The following is a 13,526-nucleotide window of genomic DNA, read 5'->3' on the forward strand; positions in this document are numbered from 1 at the left end:
GGTCAGGACTGATGTTGTTCCTCTAGTCTAGCCTGATTTGTTGCAGTCAAGCCCACAGAGGACAGAAAGAGCGATAGAGAGGTGGAGAGAGGAGGGAAAATAAAGAGAAACAGCCTCAATTAAATGATAACCATTTGCTCTTGAGCTTTCCTTTACAGAGCGACCGAGAGTATGCGGGATTGTTCATGGAGGTGAAGCGGAAAACAGGCAGTTAAGGTTAAATCTCATTCAAAGAAAATATGTGCAGAGGTTTATTTTCGGGAACAACATAAATTGCTCCCCGGAAATAACAGCACAACCTCTCAGAAAAACACAAGCTAGTCTATGTGTGAATGTAGCACAATCACAAACGGCTCATGTCTTTGATTTTTCCTACAATATGACAAAAAAATCACACACAAAGTGCAACGTTTATGATGTTTCCGTTTGTTTTCTTACTACGCTGTCCTCTCTCTACTCTTGTGGCGCTCACAGCACATATATAAATGTTTAACTAGGGCAAAAAAAAAAAAAAAAGTGCACTCATATCTGTATAGAGACAGAGAGACATTTTGACGGAGCCTGTCCTATTTTAGAGTTTCATCATCATTGAATCTGTCTGTTGATTAAACAGTCTGTCCGTTGCTAGGTTACAGAGCGACACTAATAGGAAAGGAAGAGGAAGTCTGTAGGAGGGCCAGAGATAACGAGAGCGAGAGAGAGACAGAGGGAGAAAGAGAGATTTTGACTGAAGTATAATGACTTTAAGTAAAAGAGACAGGCATCTAAAGAGAAAGGATCGGGAGAGTGGGAGGATGGAGATAAAGGAGAGGATGAACAGGAAGCTGGAGCTGAAGTGAAGGCTCCCTGCATGTAAATGAAAGACGTCTAATGTAAACAGCAGCTAAATGAAATATGGGGAGACATAAGAGATCTACAGTAATGAGAGACCACAACTCTCACCAGTACATGTGATTGGTGAGCGAGCTTAATGAGAGCACCGTTACCCAGCATGCCTCATGGGTGGCATAATTCAACATGATCATTTACAAAAGTACAACATAGGTTTAGATTGTTTTTTTTAAATTACATTTATGGGTTTTATTCAACACTAGTTTACTTAATTCGTCCACTAACAATGTCCAGCAGGGGACAAACAATCATCATTTCTGAAAGTCATGAACTTTTCACCATATAAAATATAAAGTATTGTGTTTAATAACATTCTGTGATGGAAATTACTAATTTGTCTAATTTCATAGATACCACTTAATGTATTATAAATACACCCAGTTAATTTAATTTGACAAATGGTCTATAAAAAAATTCTGTTCACAAGTGATATTTCTCTATATTTCACACTTCAACATATTTTAAGATCTTCAGTGACTCCTTGTTAACAGTACATTAACTTTACAAAACTTTATGTTGGTAAAGTTGTTGAAATGACATCACAAGGACAACATTTCATACAATAAATACTTACAGTAAATGGTTTATGTTGATCTCTTATTTAGATCATCAAAGCTTTAATTAACACATAATTAAAAATTTTATCACATATTTTCATGGTTTTATCCTAAGAAAGAAGTCTAAAACAATAAAGTTAAAAAGGTGGTTGAAAAGTGGCAAAAATATAGGCCTACATAATGAAGGCATGGTAAAAAAGGGTTTGTACTTTAAATGTGACCTTCAACAAGAAAAAAAAGTTTTAATCTAAAACAAACACATTTGCTCTCGCATTCCAATTTTTCTTGTTTTGTTTTCTTGTTCATCTATCATTATACCACCATCTGCAGATAGGACGTCTTCTCCCACACAGGTTATATCCTTGATGACTGCAAAAATAGTTTTAAATTTATTTATGTTTACAAACATGCGTTTAGACCATGTCATGGGTTTTAGCATACAACAATAACCCTATGCCAAGAAGAGCTATGAAGCAGAAATGAACAGTCTCTTTTTGTTTGTTCTCAATATCTTAATCGTTTGCTGTTTTGGCCTCTTTTCTGTTGTATTGTTTGTTCTTTTTTCCATCCGCATCTAAAACCCTCGTTCTCCTTGTTTTGATCTTTTCCTCTTCAATCCACTTACTTTCTCTCCAAAATCAGCACTTTCCCTCCAAAATCAACACACACACACACACACACACACACACACACACACACACACACACACACACACACACACACACACACACACGCGGCTCCTGCCAACAGTGCAGCCCATGTCCAGAATGATTTCATATTTCAGCTCAATCTGTCAATGTAAAATAAATTGTGTGTGTGCGTGTGTAAATCTGCCAGCAGCTCTGAGAGTGAGCTCAGTCCTAAAGCAGAGACAACTCCAAGCATAACAATACCCATCTCCTCTGATTTATGCCACTCTCTATCCCTTAACAAACCTGCAAACGTCTGCACACTCTCCAGCAACATTCATCTACACTTAAAGTCACCATGAAATCAAAATTGACAATTCGTATTTTTTTTATGGAATATTGCAGGATAGGCCTATTTTCTTAGAAATGATTTATCCGTGCATATCATTTTTCAAAATGCATAAGCCCTCATAATATTTAATCAAAATAACTTTCCCTTCCTCTTGCAGCAACTTCTCTTCTCTGATGACGCGCTCACTGGCGTTAGGGCGGGACAATCTGTCACTCACATGAGATCGACCAATAGCAAATCACAACCATCCAATCAATTCCCAATGGACAAAATCAAAAAAATGTCTTGCTTGAGAAGCTGTTTCCCTCTGATATATGTCACAATAGAGAAGAAAACTACTTCTGTTTCATGCCGACTTTAAGCTCAACAAAAATGCCATCATTCAAAATGATCCGCTTCCACTTAAAATATTCTTGCTTCAGTACAAGCTAAGCTCAAGCGACAGCATTTGTGGTATAATTTAGAAATCTGAATACAACACCACAACAATCTGGGTTACAGAACGGCACACCTATGTTAAAATACTCACGGTTTCAACAGTAAAGCCACTAGACAAACAATATGCTTTAATATACAATATACATGAATAAAGATACTTACAGTAGTTGCCATGACAACAAAACAGCTAAAGCCCTAAAACGACCAGACAATTATGATTTTACAGCTCAAATAACTTACAGAATATTATCATTAATGTAAGTGATTTTATCAAATTATAAGCTTCACATTTTAGCTTTTAAATGCTCCTAAATTGCCCACATTTACTTCAATTGTAAGTGCCTCACCATAGCCTCCATTTTGTTTGATGGAAAAGTCGAAACTGAGCACAACTCTCCTTCCCTCCTGTTTCTCGTCTTAAGCGGAGGAAGGAAATGTTCCATGAGCACCAAGGATCATGTTCCAGGATCATGTGACACCGAAGAGTGGAAGACTGCTGAAAACTCAGCTTTGCCATCGCAGGAATAAATGATTTTAAAATGTATTCAAATAGAAAACATTTGATCAAATAATTATATGCAGCCTTGGTGAGCATACGAGAGACTTTTTCTCAAAAACATTCAAAAATCTTACAGACCCCAAACTGTACTCACAGAGGCCTATATCTTTACCAACCAAACCATCTTAAAAGCATTGAATTAGAAACTGATGTTGTCTCTGATTGTTGGTGTTATGATATAAATGTCCTTTAAAAGACAAGATTATAGGATCTAATTAGGACTGGAGACATGGTTTTACCATAACCTCCATTTTTGCTTTTTTTGTTTTTTAAATGATAATGAGGGGGACGGAGTCGAAATCGAGCACAACTCTCTGTCCTTCCTGTCCAGTATGGTATAAGAAAGGAACTTTTAGATGGGCCACACTGCCACATACACACAGCCTGGACCCATCACTCACACACCCCCACACACACATGTATACATACACACACTTCGCATGCAAGCCTTTCCGGCTCTGGCAGCCAAGACAAGCTGTTGACAGGTAACAGGCACAGCCGTCACTAACTTCATTGCACCCTCACCTCAAATTCTCTCGCTTTCTCACTTTCCCTCTTTTCTGGCTCTGCGTCTCTTTTCTCCACCCTCATTCCTCCTCCTTTTCGCCCCTTTCCCCTCAATCTTCCCAAGTATAAAATGATAGGTAGACAGGTCCTGTGTTGTTGTAAACACTAGCCAATCTGCCAGCGTTCTGTGAAGAATCTTTTTCTGACTGACACACAAAAACATGCTCGGACAACAGCTGTCAATTTTTCACCCACATATACGACATATGGCTAAGATAGATGAATCACGATATATCAATCAGCAGAGATGTTTCAGATAGGTGAGTGACATGTGGGTTTATAAATATCTATTGAGATTTAATGTAATTCATTCTAGTTAGACCGCCTCTTACAGGTCCTTCTCAAAAAATTAGCATATTGTGATAAAGTTCATTATTTTCCATAATGTAATGATAAAAATTAAACTTTCATATATTTTAGATTCATTGCACACCAACTGAAATATTTCAGGTCTTTTATTGTTTTAATACTGATGATTTTGGCATACAGCTCATGAAAACCCAAAATTCCTATCTCAAAAAATTAGCATATCATGAAAAGGTTCTCTAAACGATCTATTAACCTAATCATCTGAATCAACTAATTAACTCTAAACACCTGCAAAAGATTCCTGAGGCTTTTAAAAACTCCCAGCCTGTTTCATTACTCAAAACCGCAATCATGGGTAAGACTGCTGACCTGACTGCTGTCCAGAAGGCCATCATTGACACCCTCAAGCAAGAGGGTAAGATACAGAAAGAAACTGCGGCGTGGCATGGAGGCAATCAGCCTGTGGCACTGCTGAGGTGTTATGGAGGCCCAGGATGCTTCGATAGCGGCCTTAAGCTCATCCAGAGTGTTGGGTCTTGCGTCTCTCAACTTTCTCTTCACAATATCCCACAGATTCTCTATGGGGTTCAGGTCAGGAGAGTTGGCAGGCCAATTGAGCACAGTAATACCATGGTCAGTAAACCATTTACCATTGGTTTTGGCACTGTGAGCAGGTGCCAGGTCGTGCTGAAAAATGAAATCTTCATCTCCATAAAGCTTTTCAGCAGATGGAAGCATGAAGTGCTCCAAAATCTCCTGATAGCTAGCTGGATTGACCTTGCCCTTGATAAAACACAGTGGACCAACACCAGCAGCTGACATGGCACCCCAGACCATCACTGACTGTGCGTACTCCAGTGCTGCTTCTCTGTAGCCCAGGTCAGGCGCTTCTGCCGCTGTTTCTGGTTCAAAAGTGGCTTGACCTGGGGAATGCGGCACCTGTAGCCCATTTCCTGCACACGCCTGTGCACGGTGGCTCTGGATGTTTCTACTCCAGACTCAGTCCACTGCTTCCGCAGGTCCCCCAAGGTCTGGAATCGGTCCTTCTCCACAATCTTCCTCAGGGTCCGGTCACCTCTTCTCGTTGTGCAGCGTTTTTTGCCACACTTTTTCCTTCCCACAGACTTCCCACTGAGGTGCCTTGATACAGCACTCTGGGAACAGCCTATTTGTTCAGAAATTTCTTTCTGTGTCTTACCCTCTTGCCAGAGGTGGAAAGTAACGAATTACATTTACTCGCGTTACGTAATTGAGTAGTTTTTTTGTGTACTTCTACTTTTTAAAGTAGTTTTTAAAATCTGTACTTTTACTTTTACTTAAGTACGTTTTCTTTGAAGTATTGTACTTCGCTACATTTGAAATCATATCCGTTACTGAGTAAAAAATAATAATACAAGGGGGAAAAAAAAATCACACACTCCGGAAACTACTGAATTGATTGAAGGGCGGGAGAACAAACGCGCAAAAAAGTTGACGCAGACCCAGCTGAAGCTGAAAGCTAAGCGCCAAGCGAATTATGGCCAGTATGAAAAGTAGAAAAAAAGCGTGGTTGTCCTCGAGGATAGATATCCAATTTGCAAAAAATGTGGACACAAAGTGGCTGCAAAAAGAGGATATAGGACACCATCCCTCCTGCAGATAAAGGTATGTCCCGATTTACGTGATGCAAAGGGAATCCCGGAATCCAGTCATGAAAATGGAATTCACTTAATGCAGATGTCACGTAAAACATGCAAAATAATGGATGGATGAATACATGGAAAGTAGAACTGTGCAATAAATCCAATCGCGACATGGTCTGTGGATATTTAAGCTAAGCACAAAAATACTGCAAGTAAATATATAACCCTATTTGTTCTGCTGAGCTGCGTTTGTCTACTACATACTCAAGTACTCGTGACGTTCATGGTGTTTTCAGCGTCTCACAAACAATTTGAGGAATACATGAACATTTCCAGAGCTGCTCTGAGAGAACGCCTAATGAGCATTTTCATAATTTTATTTGAGAAAATCCATTGTCAAATACACTTTTAACAGGTCTTCACAACCCGTGAAAATAAAAGTTCGGTTTTACTAGGAGAAATTATGACATAAATATATTACTATTGTAGGCATACAGTAGAACGTAGCCTACTTCTCAAAATAATAATAATAACAATAATAATACATTTTATTTGAACATTATTTATAGGAATATTTTTTTTTGTCCATGGTTTAATTTAGTAAATCTTTTTTTTGCAGCGCTTCCCCAAAAAATAAAAGGACACAAGTTTAAATTTACATTTGATTAGCCTACCACCGTTTTTGATAATATATTTGGATTAAATCATAAAAAGTAGGGGTGTAACGATACACAAAACTGACGGTTCGGTTTTCCCATGGTTTTGATGTCTCGGTTCGGTTCGGTTTAGAAAGCTAAAAAAAAAAATTAAACAGTGGTTTAATGAAAAAATTGTGTCTTTGTCTTTAAATTAATTCAATTACAAATAAACGTTTTGCAAGGATTAAAAATCTGCTAATGCTGTATAGGGAGCCGCACATTACTATAACATTAAAGGTTAACAACAGAGCCTAAATTTAGATGCTATTTATTTTTTAGATATAATAATCAACACCCAACACATTGTATGAAAACATGTAAACTGAACATAAGGCAGTTTTTGCATTAACTTTACTCTAATTTGTTATTGAAATATAATAATTTACACAGTTGCTGTCATTTTCATTAAAGATATTTTAAACGTACTTTAAATAATCAAGATATAATTAACAGGTTAAGTAAAAATATAATATATAGGATAATATTGTGCATTTATTTAGTGCAAGAGTTAATTTCTCTAGGAACCAACAAGTTGTGGACACTTAATCACTAGCCTGCTGAGGTAAATATAATGCTAGTGACAAGCTATGCATTGACGTCTTTGCGCTGCTGAAACGCTGATTGAGCGATTACACGAGTTGTGATGCCTTTCAGTAAGTATACTGTATTTTTCAACATACCTTCAGGTGTCCATTCATGTTTATTCTGTAACTGAGGAAGAGATGATCGCGTTTACTCTGCGCTGCCGCTACTGTTACAATCCGTGGTGACAGATAGTTTTAAACTTTGGGTACAGATTGTCAATTTACATCCATGTGGACAGATTGTTAAACTGTGCCTAGTTTTGTAAAACTGTGCACACGGTAGTTTATTTTTCTTCTGTAATGAAGCTTGGCTGTCCATCTAGTGAAAAATGTTGGTACTGCGGCCAAATAAAATCTTACTGAAAGCTCATTTTTTTGAGATATCAACCTAAAATTTGGAACACAACTTCTTCAGATTTTTGGCTTACATTTTCTGGCAGTTTTAGAGTAAAATATATTTTGTAATATATATATTTTATATAAAATATAAATAATTATATTTTTACATTATTCATTTTCATAAACTCAAACTTGTATAACTTTTTTTCTGTTTCACTTTCATAACTTCATAATACTTCACTTCAACATTAATCTGGCAAATGTCTTCTTTAAAACAAGACCAACCATAGGTCTATTCGAAAGCATTCTTGAATTACAACCATTTAAGTTTGAATAGTGATTTTCATGTCTATGCGAAAAAAGGGGGAGTGACAGTTAAAGGGTTAAACAATATTAAACTATAATATCTATATCTATAATATCTCAAATATAATTTATATATAAAAACTCTCCAACAGTCCAGTCACCATCAGTCGCGACGGTCGCGACTCGCACGTATTTTCATTTAAACGTCACTCACTGACGTTTTCCTAACCAGAAAAAAAAAAACGATTGCCCTGCTCTGCCTCTGATTGGCTAGTACTCATTGCCATCTGGGTCAGAGCCAATTAGAAGCAGGATGTGGGTGGGAAAAAACTCTGTGTATAGGGAAAGGGGAGAGACAGAGGGAACAGGCAAGACAAACTCCTACGTTTAAATAACATATAGAAAATATCTGCTTGACAACGAGCTGAGAACAAGCTCAAATAAGCAACTACACTTTAGAAACAAGCCCAAAAAAAAAACGCGATCCGCAACTACCAATATTTGTAAGCGACTTTACAGCAAAACAAGCCCAAAGTCGCTTATAATAAGCGGACTTGGCAACACTGATTCCAGGTCCAATCAATGAGCCGGGCTGGGCGGGCCGGGGTAGCTTGCAGGGCGGGGCGTGTTCGGTACGCCATGAGAGTATCGCCATTCGAATCGTGGGTTCTGTATCGCAGTTCTTCGGTTTGGTTCGAATATCACCCTAATAAAAAGAAACATTAATTTTCTGAATAAAATACATTTCATAGGACAATATTATTCTTAAACATTTTAATAAATTATTAATGTTAAAAATAAGTTGTTAATCTAATTCATTATTAATTATCAAATTTAATTGATTAGACATGTTTTTATTGAAATTTTAATAAACAAATTATTTCAAGTTTGTTATAATAAAAGCATTTGTTCAACCAAAAAAATATCCTGTTTTCATTAATTTAACTGTCATTTTAACTGATGATAATAATAATACCCATAATTTAATAATACAGTTTATTTATTTAACAATTGATTAATACTGTAAACCGTGATATTTTCTGAAACGTTACCATACTGTGAAAATCTTATACCATTACAACCCTACACGGGAGGGTCCCCCACCCCACCCCCGCTGTTAAAAAAGTAACTCAGTAACTTTTACTCTGAGTCAATTTTAAATGAGCTACTTTTTACTTTTACTTGAGTAGATTTTTAGACCGGTAGTTTTACTTGTACTTAAGTAAAATTTCATTGAAGTAGTAGTACTTTTACTTGAGTAGAATATTTTATTACTCTTTCCACCTCTGCCTCTTGCTTGAGGGTGTCAATGATGGCCTTCTGGACAGCAGTCAGGTCGGCAGTCTTACCCATGATTGCGGTTTTGAGTAATGAAACAGGCTAGGAGTTTTTAAAAGCTTCAGGAATCTTTTGAAGGTGTTTAGAGTTAATTGGTTGATTCAGATGATTAGGTTAATAGCTCGTTTAGAGACCCTTTTCATGATATGCTAATTTTTTGAGATAGGAATTTTGGGTTTTCATGAGCTGTATGCCAAAATCATCAGTATTAAAACAATAAAAGACCTGAAATATTTCAGTTGGTGTGCAATGAATCTAAAATATATGAAAGTTTAATTTTTATCATTACATTATGGAAAATAATGAACTTTATCACAATATGCAAATTTTTTGAGAAGGACATGTATATGATATGATGATAATACTTCAAAAGTAAGTTTTTGTTGTTGTATCCCCATTGTGATATCTTAAGTGTCGATTTATGTGATTAATATTTTTATTGGCAATTAATATTGTAATATTTGACTGTTTAATTAAGGTATCACCTATATTGATAAAACATTAAACAAAAAGTTATTATACAAATTTTATATTATTGTTAAATCTCTAAATATATTACTTAATAATCATAAATATATTTACAGACTAAATCCTTAAATTAATGTGGAATCAACATAAAGCAAGTATTTTAAACAATGTTTTTTCAATGCATTACAATTTGTGACAGTAAAGACTTTTTTGTACATTGTTACAAAAAAAAAATCAGTTACAAATAAATGATTTTCTTTTAAACTTTCTATGTATCAAAGAATCTGAAAAAATAATTGTGGTTTCCAAAAAAATATTAAGCATCGCAACTGTTTTGAACATTGACATTTTTTGAGCATCAAATCAGTATATTGGAATGATTTCTGAAGGATCATGGGAATCTGAAGACTCGAGTAATGATGCTGAAAATTTAGCTTTGACATCACAGGAATAAACAAAAAATATATTAATACTAATCAATAAAAACAGTTATTTTAAATTGTATTCATAATTCACACTACAACTTTTTTACTGTATTTATATAAATCCAGACTTGGTGAGCATAAGATAGATTAAAAAAACATTTGAACAATACTGTATATATCTCTTAATCGACCAAACTATCTAAGACCATCATAGAATTAGAAACTGATAATTTTTTATGTCACTCTCTATGATATCAATCAAAAAAATGCAGGATTCTATCTAGACAGGTTCTAAATAGAATTGGAGACGTATCGCCCACTTTAACATGAGTTTACCACGAAATAAAATATCAGGAGCATTTTATGGCACTTATCTGAACGTTTTGAAACTATTTAACGAAGCTACGGTTATAATTGTATAATTGTTAACCTTTGACGTTGATTGGGCTATAAGTGATATTTAATGGGCAATTTACATAAAAAGACTTACATTTTTTGTTGAAAACAGTGTTATGTGTTTTGGTCGTTCATTTACATGACAACAGCATTTTTGGGGCTCGAAAGTGCAAACTTTTTAAAATGGATTTCAAAGTGCAGGTTTTTGAAAACTATGTCATTATCGTCTCTGTGTAAACTACAAAAACGTGAATTTGTGAAAACAGTGACTTTATGCACATGCGTATTATTGTCTATATGCGCGTTCTGTTTCTTTACAAAATGACATCGCCAACTACTGGCCTGGCAGAACAATACAGCATTTTTAGTCATTTTCGTGGATCCGTGTGAAAAGGGATCAATTTGACAACATTGTCATGTGTACTGGTACGGAAAAACGTTTAAGTTTTTAGTACATTGTTGTTTTTTAAACGTACCCTAAGATTCAAAACATTTTGCCATGTGTGTCTATTATCTATACTGTACTGTGCAGCATTATTTGGGGTGCTTTATACTCAGCACATAATATCCATTGATTAGACCACAAGTTCACTATTGTTATTTCTTCAGTCTTGGTTAAAATATTGAACCAATGCCTGCTGTTACTTTATTGAAGTTACTCTTTTAGAAAAATACAGAGCCTAAGCCGTTACATCACAAAGAGCCAGAACAACAACTGCCACAACTTTGATCAATCAATCCGAGACAGAATCAAAGACTGTCAAGCAAGCTTCTCGTTACCAAGACTTGTGTGAATTTCTTTATTTACTCAGACTTGGACACATTTCAAAACTCACATGATTTTAAGCCTTAATCTGCACGACGACCGAGGATTTTGGGTTTGGTCTACTGAGAGATGTTTTGTTAGTTTTACTGATGGGAATTTCGGAGAGAGGACACGTCTGCCTGGCGGGCTTTTGCTTAAATCTTATTCAACTAGCAATTTTTACACAAGCCGTCTGCCCCTGAGCCACGGAAAGTGCTGATGCAAATATAAACGAGATAAAAATAATGACAAAAGGAACAATTAACTCATAATGAATACAAATAACTTTCATGTGCATTCATTCAAAGTGTGTAGGTACGTGATTAGAACTTCACTCCTTAAGGATTCACACTGTGAATAGTTTTTATCACAATTTACTGCATCAGTTATTAATCGGCATATAGAGAATCCAGCCTTATGGAATGTAGGCTATAAATGTTTTGTCAATATTAGCCTATTTTACGCAACATTTGCTTTTTCCATTACTCTTTGAATGAAACCTTTGGAATCAGATGAAAGATAAAAAGTGAAAGGATCTAGAACAGTTCTCAGATCAGTGTGGGGAGTTCTTGACTATACGGTCGGTCTGTTTGGAAGCTGCTGGAATGCACAGCTCATTAATTCAGCCTGGATGACTCCTCATTGGCTCACTATTCATGAATTAAATAATTTAGAATGTTTGGGCACAATTAGATAATCCAATTAGAAAATTAGAATCCAAATCATCAGGATTAAGTGATTATTCTTGATGAATGCCAGATTAATGGGAATAATTAAATTTTTATCATCTATGCAATGTTGTATGATTAGACATTTTGTATGTACACACACACTGCAAAAGTGTTTCTGTTTCCAGTGAGCCATATATTTGGCTGAAAGTCCCACTCAAAACTGCACTGAAATTTCTAGTACCTTTTCTAACCCAACACACTTGCATCCTTGTACTTTCAACAGGATTTTCTATCTATCTTTCCATCTGTCCATCCATTCATCCATCCTTCTATCTGTCTATCTATGTCCGTCTATGCATTAACTAGCAACAGAAAAATCAGGGACTTCGAATAGATTAAACAGTCCTAAAAATAGTCACACCTGTACTCCTCGTGGTCAAAAATGACCGCTTTGGAAATGAATGGGAGTCTTGGGAGACGAATTTCATCTAGTAGAAACATTTGGTTATTTGGAACACAACTTGTTTAGATTTATGGCTTTGATTTTCTCACAGTTTCAGAGTACAACATATTTTGGAAATACTATCTTTGTGGATTTTTCATAACAATATTCTTGAAGTTCTATATAATTTTTCAAGTTCACTTAAAAAAAAAAGATTCATTTTTCACTTCAGCAATAATCTGTCACGTGTCGTTTTCAAAAATAGAGCAAACTGAATTCTGTGCTCCAAAGCATTCACGATTTACGACAGTTTAAATCCGAAATTACATTTTTGGGTCTATGCTCAAAAAAGTGAATAAATGGATTATAACTACGGTGTAAATATAATTTAGTACCATAAAATCCCCTAAACATACAAAATATTACATAAAAACATTATTGAACTAAAAAATAGTACATGCATTTTCTTGAAAAAAAAAATCAGGTCATTCTTGACTGCCACGCAAAGCACAACAGATAATTATTTTAATTTAATTTTAGTTTTTCGAAAATCTTTGAAATTCACTGATTATTCTTTATGAATGGCAGCTTAACTGGTTAAATACATTTTCATTACCTACTGTATATGCAATTTATATACAAGCCATTTTTTAGCGTTTGAACAATCAGTCAGCTATATATTTGACAGTTTGCTTTAAAGATGAAAGTACCACTCACAAACTTTCTTTTAACTATCTTCTGCTCTCACACCCATATATCCTTTGACTCTGCACGGTTTTCCCCGAACTGTCCCTCTGTCTGAACACTGTTGAGAGAAAAAAAGAAATTCATTCGTTTATCAAAGCCCCATTCTCTTATGTGATATCTCACTCTCTTCCTTTTATCCACCTCTCCAGGCAATCACAAAGCCATGTGTGTGTGTGTGTGTGTGTGTGTGTGTGTCTGTGTGTCTGTGTGTGTGTGTTTCAGCACAGGGAGCTGCTTGTCTCTGGCGTTATCTCTCAGTGTGTGTGTGTGTGTTTGTGACAAAATTAGTCCCGTAAACACACTGCACCAAAATGACACGTCCTCACACACTTTTATCTAGGACTCATTATCTGTCACACACACACATATAGGACCCTGTCCAG

At 35.7% G+C, this 13,526-nt stretch overlaps 1 protein-coding gene across 1 annotated transcript in view; it reads right to left on the bottom strand.

The window, feature by feature from the left end:
* aqp4 (aquaporin 4) overlaps positions 1 to 13,254 on the bottom strand; it is a 44,967-nt gene extending 31,713 nt beyond the window's left edge. Inside the window, exon 1 of the mRNA XM_077221185.1 lies at positions 13,114 to 13,254. The gene's annotated coding sequence lies outside the window, so the exon portion shown is untranslated. The remainder of the gene's footprint in view (positions 1 to 13,113) is intronic.
* Positions 13,255 to 13,526: the final 272 nt, after the last annotated feature.

Source organism: Siphateles boraxobius, unplaced genomic scaffold, assembly GCF_051911475.1.
Source record: "Siphateles boraxobius isolate OS27281-9 unplaced genomic scaffold, OSU_SipBor_1 8, whole genome shotgun sequence".
NCBI lineage: Eukaryota > Metazoa > Chordata > Actinopteri > Cypriniformes > Leuciscidae > Siphateles > Siphateles boraxobius.